We start from the raw sequence: 11,040 nt of genomic DNA, 5'->3' as shown, positions 1-11,040 counted from the left end.
AGACAATCCTAAACACCCCCAAAATAATTATATATGACTGTTTCTTTTTTTATTTGTTTAGAAGATAATAGTTTGATGAGTTAAAATCTAATATAATAAGACATTAACATTTTATATATGGGTTATTGATATAAAAACCCTCAAATCTATATATAAAATATACGGTTATGTCTCAAGTCTATTTTTTTGGTGGTTAATGTGTTGTGTCAGTTTTGTATTATATTATAGTCCATTTGTTACGGGTTCGGCTTGTCCACCCGGTGTCATTATTGTGCTAGGGTTAGGGTATTTATTGTGCATGCATGCACCATAATTAGTATCGATTGTTTTGTAATCCTAAATGTGCATTTACAATAGCAGTTCTTGATCGAGCTCTTCTAAGGCATATATTATAATCATTCAGCACTACTTTGATCTTAATTCTTTGTGTTTGATTCTTATTCCTGTTCTTGAATCTACCGATCAACTCTTAATTTATTCTAACAATTGGTATCAGAGCAGGAGACTGTGTGATCCGTAAGCATTTCTTCTGTTAAAGAGCTATTAGGGTTTCCGCTTTAATTGGATCTGGTGTTTGTCGTCTTCATCGTGTTCATCGATTACAGACGCTGAATCTTGATCTTTATTTTACCCTAAACTCGATTTTAGTATTACACATCTGAATTTTGCAGGTTTATTGAATCAACGTCATGAACTCAGAAGATCCTAATTCTCTAGCCTTCAACCTATCCACCAGCATTGGTTCCACAACCAGAATCCTGATTTTATATCCTCAAGACTATGATGTATGGGAGCTGCACAATAAGGATTATGTCCTAGGTCTAGAAGATAATGGTTCTCTCATATGGGAATCCATGATTGTGCAAACATTCTCTCATACTGGAACAAGGAGGGAAATCAAAACTCAAGCTGATCATAACAATCTTCTTCTTCAAGTCAAAGACGTTCCATTGGACGAAAAAGACAAGCTTATCAGTAATGTTAAGGCGATGAGGATAATTAGGTTTGCTTTGCCTCCATATACATTTTGTCTGGTTAGTTCCTATGATACATCGAAAGCGATTTGGGACAGGCTTAAAGAACTCTACTCAAGTGATGCAGATCTTGAGCATTCAATTCAAACACTCCTGCTTTTGAAGTTTGGAGCCTTTGTTCACAAGATAGAGGATAATCCTAATCAAACATTCAACCGATACAATCATCTTTTAAGTAGGATGATGAAGCACAAAATTCGACGTGAGTTGATATAACAAAAAGTCACTTTCATGAACGGTTTAAAGCCCAAATGGAAAGATGTGGTGTTAACAGTTAAAACACATGAACAGTTCAAAAACTACTCCTTAGCAAAGCTAGTGGGAATCCTTAGGTCACATGAGGGTGAAGTGACAAAAGAATGAAAGTTGGTTTCTACCATGGGTTCGTTGGCACTTGTTGCAAAAGCAAGCAAGTTGTAGAGGAAGAAGTTTCGGAGACTGAACTCTCCGATCGTGAACTCTCAAAAGAGGATTACGCATTGATGGTGTCAAAACCTAGCAAGTTTGCCAAAAAGAACTTCGGACACAACAAAAATAGAAACTGGCAAGGAAGTTACAGCTTTGATAAGACGAAGGGTGAGAGTGTCAATAACTCTCAAAAGGAAGAAACGAAGAAAGATGGCAAGCTGGTGGGAGATTATGGATATGACTGTAATTACTGTCATGAAAAGAATCATTTGGCGAAAGAATGCATGCTGAAAAGGCTCAATGAGAAGAAGGATGAAAGAGAAGATAAATATGAAGCTTACTATCTTCGGAAGATAGAGGAGCTCAAGAAGAGGAAGAATGCTGATAACGCTAAACCTACTTTGATTGTGCAGGAAAATGATAATGAATTTGGAAGTGTTGAAGTCTGGTCAACTGACTCGGAGGATGACGAGGGTCGTAGACCGACACATGGGAGTGCTTCATTTCGAAAGTTGGAGCTTCGGACTACGAGGGAAAATGCTTCATGGTCAACAGTGATGTTTCGGAGCAACGAGGATACGCTTCGGATAACCGCCTTGCTGTTAAACCTGTCACAGAGCATATTAGTGAAAGTGAGAAGATGATCTTTAAGGTACACTCTATTCTCGAATCTTTAAATATTCATGTCTCTCGGTATGAAACAGAACTAGAAGACTTAAGCTTTATAGTTTCTAGTTTAAATGATAGTTTAAAAGAACCCGTTTAAGTAATTCTAACATCCTGTTTCGGATCGTTCTGTGATTTAAGGCTTGTGGGCTGTAATTCAGGTATGAGAAGGTTTTGAGGCTTTAGGGAAGAGTGGTTTATGCCTATTTAGTTGTGGGTAATGTAGATATGTGGTCCAATAGTTCGGTATACGCTTTGGAGTTAAAGGGTAAAATGGGAAAGTAGTGTTTCAGACTTCTTTTGTGAATTTTGGATTACAATTTGATCTATTTTAAGTCAAAAGTAACTAGATAGGGTTGTAGAGCTCCTTAATACCTTTCCGTAGATATAAAGAACGTCAAAATCAAAGTTAGAATGAAGAAGTTATGGCCGTTTGAAGTTTATGTGGTTTTGGGCCAAGCTGAGTACGTTGTGTGTACAAAAAAAGGTGTACATTGGGCATACTAAGGGAATCTTGAGTACGCTAGGCGTACAAGGAGTACGATGTGCGTACGCAATCAGTTCCCAAACCCTATTTTCATGGTTTGAGCCATATTTAAGCCCTTTCACTCCCCCAAACCCACTCCATTCTCAGCCTCCACCCCTCCAACACACCTTCCATGAAACCCTAACCCTAGTTGAGCCCCGTGAGCTAAAAGAATGTTTTTTGAGTGCTTTGGACTATGCATGGTGCACCTTGGATAAGAAGAAACTTCTTAGAGAAGTCTCGGTTTCATTGGATTTTGTAGATCTGGACTTTGTTCATCTTGATCTATCTTCTAGAGGTATAAAGTTTGAATCTTGATGATGCATTTGTTAGATCTAGCTAGTTTTGGGTGTTATGAGGTTTTTGTCATTTTAGTGCATAAAGTTTAGATCTTGAAAGTTTGTAAGCTTGTTATGGATAAAGTTGGAAACTTTATCCATCTAAACATCATTGTAATTTAGATCTGAAGGTTGGAGACTTGGACTTAATGGATTAAGTTGAAAAAGATGCACTTTTGGTCCCATTTGATGCTTAAAAGCCATATCTTGGTGGTTTGGACCATTATAATGGATAAATTTGGAAACTTTATCCATTATAGAGCTTTTAGGATCCATAAAAATGTGATCTTGATACTTCTATACCTTCCATGAAAATGTCATGATGTCTTAATGGGTTAATACGTTAAGGTTTTGGCTTTTGGACCTTTTCTAGACCAAGAAAGTCATAAAGGTGGAAACTTTATGACTTAGAACGATGTTGTGGGACTAGATATGAGTGTTGGATGAAAGGAATTAAGAGGTTAAGCACTTAATCAAAAATTGCCTTTTGACCGAGTACGTCAGGCATACCTTTGGGTACGCTGTGCGTACTAGTATGGGGTCCCGATTCTAGATGGTGAGTACACAATGCGCATGAGCTGAGTACGCTAGGCGTATTCAGCCTAAAGTTGACTTATTGACCTTGACTTCTATTGACCGTTGACTTTTGACTATGTTTGACCTTGGGTTAAACTTGAGGGTTTTGGGTTATTAATTAAGATTTTATATGGTTGTGGTGTTAGTGGATTCGTGAGTGTGAGCAGTGTAGATAAGGGATCGTGTTGTAGTGTTTCAGGGTTCTTCGATTTAGGTGAGTCTTCTCACTATACTTACCTATGTGGTAATTTATGTGTGACCGGAGGTTCTTATTCATCTTATTAGCCGGTGGGTCTTATTTGTATTGTTGACTAGAGGGTCTTAGCTGCTTATACTAAGGTATATGTTATTATGTATTCTGTCTTTGTGGATTATGTTGTTATTGATGGGTTTTGAGCACTACAACATTCCTATGGTGTACATGCAACCTAAATGTGTTGGATCTAGATTTTTCTCAAGTTATACATGCAAATAATCATCCAAAGCATAAACCCTAATACCTAGCATACTAATTTCGAAAATCACATATAATTAGGGTTAGACACCTTACCTCACTTGTTATGTAGTAATAACAAGAACTCTTTGACCTTTGAAAGCTTAGTGCCCCAAATGTTGCACCTATAATGGAGTCACAAACATCAAGTAGCAATGGAGAATTGTGAGAAAGGTTAGGGACTCCTAAAATCAGCTGGGGTTCTCTATGAATTCATATGTGCCATTTTGAGGAGCTAGGGGTTCCTTTTATAGTTGAGGCAATTAGGGTTTACAACTTGGAAACCCTAATTCCCTTGCTTAGGCCCTAAGAAACATACGGATCCAATTTGGCAAGCCTTAGACAAAATCTTTATGGACTTTCATAGAGATTTTCTCCACCATATACCAATGGGGTCCATGAGCCCAAACTACAACTAAACTGATTTACATAATCAGTCCCCATTTATTTAATCAGTCTCTTTTGATCATTAAATTAATTCCAAAATAATTCTTGATCGATACTAATTAAATAATATGATTTCTCAATTAATATATTATTCTTATAATATATTAATAAATCACAAATAACCTCTTTCTCCATAATATATCCTATCAAATTGCTATGGTGAAGGCAACTCAAAAGGACCATGCTCATATCGGGTCAAGTACATACCAATTATAGTTATGGGATTAGACACCTAATCAAATAGTCTCCCACTTGGATAAGTCAAATAACTATAACTACAACTACGACTTCTAAATCGGATTTAGAAATCGTAGCTCTCAAAAGTCGCTGTCGAACTCTAATCTTAACAGATATGTGTCCTTTACATAAGGGATCATATATTCCTTCATTCTACAAGATATCATATGGACATGAGACATGGATTATAGTCATTCTCTCTATCCATGTGTTGTTTCCCGATTTCCAATATATGACGAGTGACTATAGACTACAATTGAACACATCAACTTAGTCCAGGTTTGGACAAGCACTTAGGTTTGTCGTCACTAAATATTTGAGGGGCCCACCTATATCGCTTTTGTCCCTCTTAGGGTAAACGGAACATATAAACTTCGGCTCATACGCTTGTACCATTTACTCATCAAATCACGCACAACAATACGTTTTACAACATCAAGTTACTGATGCGTTTACATATTATCAATGCACAACCGACTTGTAAACAACAAATCTATGTTTTCGTTTCAAGAATATAAGATATTATCATCTCACAATCACTCGTGATAAAATCCATGAAGTGATTCACGTGAGCGTGGGTTTCATCAATACTCAAATATTATTTCAGGAGAACTCATGAACACTACATCAGACTTTTGCTATGTCTAAACACTTTAAACAATCTACAATTGAATTCATGAAAGTCTTACCTCATTACCTACTTCCAAAGTACGATTGACTGTGGATGTTCGAATAACCTAGTTATTCGGGAAGTCAAAACATGCGAAGTGAAACATAAGAATAATCGAGTCCAATATAGTCTCAAAACTTTTGAGTAAATAAAACACATTTTATTTATTCACCATATTGATTACACGTTATTCATTGTATAATGTTTTGGATAATCAACTTAATACTTGAATTATAAAAATATTTATCTCATGCTCCATGCATGCACACTATGTTTACCTATGGTCCTTACTTTGTGAAATAGATGAATTGAACACATTTCCAATGATGCTCATTTCAGAATTCCTAACTTTTATCACAAGTGTAAGAATACCAAATTCCTACCACTATTACAATGTGTTAGATTCTAATATTTTACGCAATGATCCTTTTGTAACTTCATATCACCAAAGTCACAAAGACTTTGCCAATGAAATTACAAAGTGCTCTATTGGATATTGTTACAAGACAACTCTATAGATATGAAGTCTCACATTCAAAGTGCATTCCTTTGAACATCTTTCTTGCATAAAAGTTTCTAACCTACACATAGATTCTTAATATTCAACTCCCATTATGGAAAACTTTCCATATTTCCCATATGACAACCCATTCTTAATAGAATCCTATATATTTATAATAATGTCAATATGATCCATTCATTACTATACTTCCAACTATAAGTGACCAATCCTTAGTAAACCTTAGATTGTCCTTGATGGTTGTTTAACTACTTTAGTTATATCCGGTTCTGGTCCTTTTCCTTCTTAATGCACTAGGCATTTTTGAAAATTTAGAACACATGAATATTATAGCATATGCAATCGATCCTATACCCGAAGCATATAGGATACGATTTATAATGTCTTACATAAAGACATGATACTTTACCAGTCTCTTGCTATAATGTTTCTATATATAGAATTTCCAATGTTGAAACATTTCAACCTAGTATTCATATATGCTCATGACTAAGCTAATTAATATTTCAATCTAAGCTTTTAGATTCGAAATATAGTATACATATCCTCTCCCTTACTATAGCAAAACAACTTTTCAAACTCTGCAACTTTGCAAATCAAAACTTTGTTTCCTACAAATAGCATTGCTAACTATCAACGCCTATCATAATGATTATGCTCCCACTAGCATAATAATTATGTCCTTACTAGCATAACACTTATTCTCCCACTAGCTTTGACATGTACCCAAAAATCAGATGAACTTCTAGAAATCAATACTTATTGACTTCCTTTCCAAAGTTTAGATCTCTAATACTAGATGCTTCGATGAGACTTTATCTAGGCTTATCAAACTCATACACTCTTCCTTAGATTGCTCATATGTGTGTCTAAACTATTTCAAAACTCACAAAAATAAGTCCCGAATGTTCAGGCTATTTGCCATTTCTCACAATTCGAACTATGAAGAGGGATGTCGTAATCATAATCGAATTTGAGAATGCAATTTACACAATTTACAAAAATAAGTCCTGAATATTCAGGCTATTTGCCATTTTATGGTGTATGTGTTTCTATCCATGTGAATTTATCATAACCATAATCATAATATAGGGTTTGTGATAAATCCAAACTCATATGGACTGAACTTGTTCAATCTTAATTTCTTGCCACTTAGTAATGCAGGGTCTACCATTGCTTCCAGGTTGTTGAGCATCTCACCTATATTGGTCAGTGTACTTTCATTGATTAAGGTGCTTTTCCTTGTGTAATCAAATGAGAACTCATAGAACTCACATACATAATCAACAGGAATGGGCACAAAAACAAGAATGTGTCAACACAATAGGTTACAAACCTCAAGTTGTGTGCTAGTGATGAATAATAGGTTTATTCTTGATTAGTTCTTGAAATTTCTCAAGACCTTTAAGAATCCCACTGACCTCTTTACATATAAGATTCTTTTGTCAAGAAGCATTCCTTGACAAACAAATATTCAAGAGTTAGTTTGGGTTCTTATCAAGGCAAACAATTCACACAATTGGACTTAGTTGGTCTTTATCTTATCCAAGACATCACAGCTTACCAATTTCAAATGTGCAAGAGTAAGAAACATTTCTACTCCACATTTGATGAGTGTTATAACCCTACTAAAGATGTGTCACTCAAGGCACAATCTTGGATTACGACTCTAAGACTTGATTTTAGAACGAAGTATGATTCGCCTTTTGATTTAACCATTTCAACAATTTCCGGATACCTCTTCTTAGTCATGTAAATGCACCAAGGTGTCCTTAGAGGATCAATTGTGACATGGTTTCATAATCACTAAGACGATCATAAAACACGATACTTAAGTACTCTCCTTTCTTTTCAGATTGGAGAAACATGTATCTTTCTGCCTAAATGATTCTTATTGTTCGTTCTGCCATACATTAAAACTTTTCAAATGATTCAAAATTACACTTAATCTTGTAAGTATAACCATGTTTACTAAACTTTTAGTAAATCATGACGAATAGTCTTATCATTCTTTGTGGTGGACCTGACCAGTGCACAACAATGTGTACTAGATCTTCCAGTTCTTCACTTGACTCACATCTATATGTGAACAAGGAATTAGTCCTAATTTCCCAAGGATGAAGGTTCTCATTCATCACACAGTACAAGTTGTATGATTCCAAGTTTCTTTCCAATTGAAACTTGGGTGATGAGAATCATTCCTTATTTGGTAAATTTTGACACTACAACAAATAACATAACCAAGAATCACATCCTTTTCAATATTGCTAACAATAGGAACATACAAACATCAATTTTCACAAATGTCATTGCAAGGAAATACAAAATAAGATAAATCAAAATTTTTTCTTTATTTATAAAAGTTCGGAAAAACTTGTCCTTACAATGAAATTACAAATGAAAACTATGTCACTAAATATTCCTATGCAATCTATCATAACTCCTAAGTAGCAGTTCAAAGATCCGATCATCGAACCATGCGATTGAAATCCATGTCTTCGCGATCAGTCTGAGCCTACTTCTTCCTTTAAGCTTCCTTTCTTTTCTTCGATCCTACAAAACATAAAAATGCTATCTTATCACATCATGTATTAAGAATCTACAAATAGGAACTTAATAAAGTTAGATAGTGGATTTACCTGAAGCAAAGTCATACATCTTGACTCTCCCAACCTTGCAATCTTTTAGGTAAGTATGGCAGTTTCGCAACCAATGCCCCTTCTCTTGGTAGTAGAAAAAAAAGACTATTTCAGAATGGTACACGAGACAATCTCAGACTTAGCCTTTCTCTTTACCATTCGGTCAAATAGTTTGACCTTGATCGATTCCTTTCCATTGGGAAGAAAATACTTTTCTGGACTTCCATTGTTGCCATTGTCAATGTCTATAGAAGTTTGGGAAGTAAATCTTCCAATCAAATTTGCTTTACCAGTGCACCAAATCATTTTTGATTCAGCAACTATTAGCAAATAAGTGAGATCAATAAGGGTCATGTCGTGGTCTACCATATAGTAGTCCTTAATGAACTCACTATATGACTTAGGAAGTGATTGAAGAACCAAGTCAAAAACTATCTTCCTTGAGACAGCGACACCCAACATCCCCAGCCTGTCAATGTGTGACTTCATCTCCAAGACGTGTGCACACACATGTTGGATAAGGTGTCTAAGTCTATAAGTATATTTGCTATGTACTTAACCCGAGAGTAGCATGGTCCATTTGGGTTGCATGGCACCAGAAGAATTTGTAAGGATGGACTTTTGAGAAGAGGATATTTATGATTTATTAATATATCATAAGTTCTAATATATTAATATGAAATAATATTATTTAATTAGTATTGATCAAGAATTAATTTGGAATTAATTTCGTGATCAAAAGAGACTAATTAAATATAAGGGGTTGATTTGGTAAATCATTCAGTCTTATGGTGTGGGACAGTGATCCATGATTCCTTAGGTTGGGCTAAACCCATGTGACAACCCATGGATGATCCATGGAGGTTTAAACCCATGGAGCCTAAGGAATATGGAAGGTCATGCCCATTAAGGTTTACATGGTGTAACCTTAGTTTTGCCACTATATATAAAAGACCACATGGATCCTAAAATCGGCACCCTAGTGTTCTTGGAAGAGCTATAGCCGATTTTTTAGTGCAAGTATTACCTCTCAAGTCCTCCATTGTTGGTGGTGTTGTGTGAAACATTTAAGGCATCACATTTGGGGTGCTAGGCTCTTAAAGGTCCAAGGAATCAAGCTATAAGAAAAGGTATGTCTTCTAACTAGTTTTTGTTGTTATACAAGTACCCATGATTGTATACTAGCTAGGGTAATGCTTTGGAAAATCATTTTGCATGTATAATTAGAGAAAACATAGATCCAAAGCATTTAGGGTTGTATGTGCACCTTAAGGTTGTTAGGATGCTCAAAATCCTTTAGTGGTATCAGAGCTAGGTTGTTTTCTATTATACTTGATTTTATTTTGATTTTCAAGGTGATAAAAATCGAATTTCTTCCTTCTGTCCAGTGAACTCGCCGAGTCCACTGGGTGACTCGCCGAGTCCCCTTGTAAAATGACCAACTCGACGAGTCCAGTTCATGCACTCGCTAAGTTGGTGCTCCAGTGGGCAGATTTTTTACTTTTGGCCAGAAATTGGATTAGGATCATTACCCCAAACTGTTTTTTGAACCAAGAAAATTGTTTTTTGATATGGTAGTGATGTCAAGATTTGTATTAGTTTACATGATTAGGCTAATTTCTTGAAGATTGACGATTTAAATTATGTTTTTCTTATGAGTTAGAATAGATCATGCATGAATTATTTGATTATTGTGTTAATTAAAATAGTGATCTAAATGCTTCTAAATGTGCTCGATAACTTTTCCTCAAGTTATGAAAAATAAAAATTCACTTCTTTAAAATGCATTAAAACTCATAAGTTATGAATTTGAAGGGTTTTGACAAGTTTCAAAACTTGCCCTCAAGTTCTGGAATTTGTAAAGTTACACTTATGAAACTTTAATTCCAAACCTTAGAATTTTAAAGAATTAAAATTCAACCATTACACTATTATAATATTATAGTTTTAATATATATATATATATATATATATATATATATATATATATATATATATATATATATATATATATGTATAACACATGTCAGTCTTACCGTTAGTAGGCCTCATTCATAAAGTCGTTTTATAAAGGGGGTATAAGGTTACTGCCTATAAAATGGTGGTTTAATGGGTGTCCACTCTCACCCACCGCTTCCTTGACTAGTGGAGGGTCATTAGCTGAACGGGTAGGATAGGACATTAACTCTCATTAAGTATAATGATAATTATAAAGTAACTAAACATTTTATAAATTCCCAATCTTAGTTACTTTAGGAAAATTTGAAATTGATGCTAATCCATGAAATTGCACTTTTTACCTTACCATATCATTAGTGGAGCCTGTGTGGTTAACCGACACACTAACATGGACTAGTATGGGTGGCAAAGGATGGCTTGATGTTTATCATAGATCGATGAAGCGTGTGTGGTTAATCAACACATCGATTAGATGATAAATGACATCAATAGTACCAAGCACATTTGCATGGTTACACACCTTGTTT

This window comes from Lactuca saligna, chromosome 5 (genome assembly GCF_052625555.1).
Source record: "Lactuca saligna cultivar CGN05327 chromosome 5, ASM5262555v1, whole genome shotgun sequence".
Classification (NCBI taxonomy): domain Eukaryota; kingdom Viridiplantae; phylum Streptophyta; class Magnoliopsida; order Asterales; family Asteraceae; genus Lactuca; species Lactuca saligna.
This window is presented reverse-complemented; position numbering follows the sequence as displayed.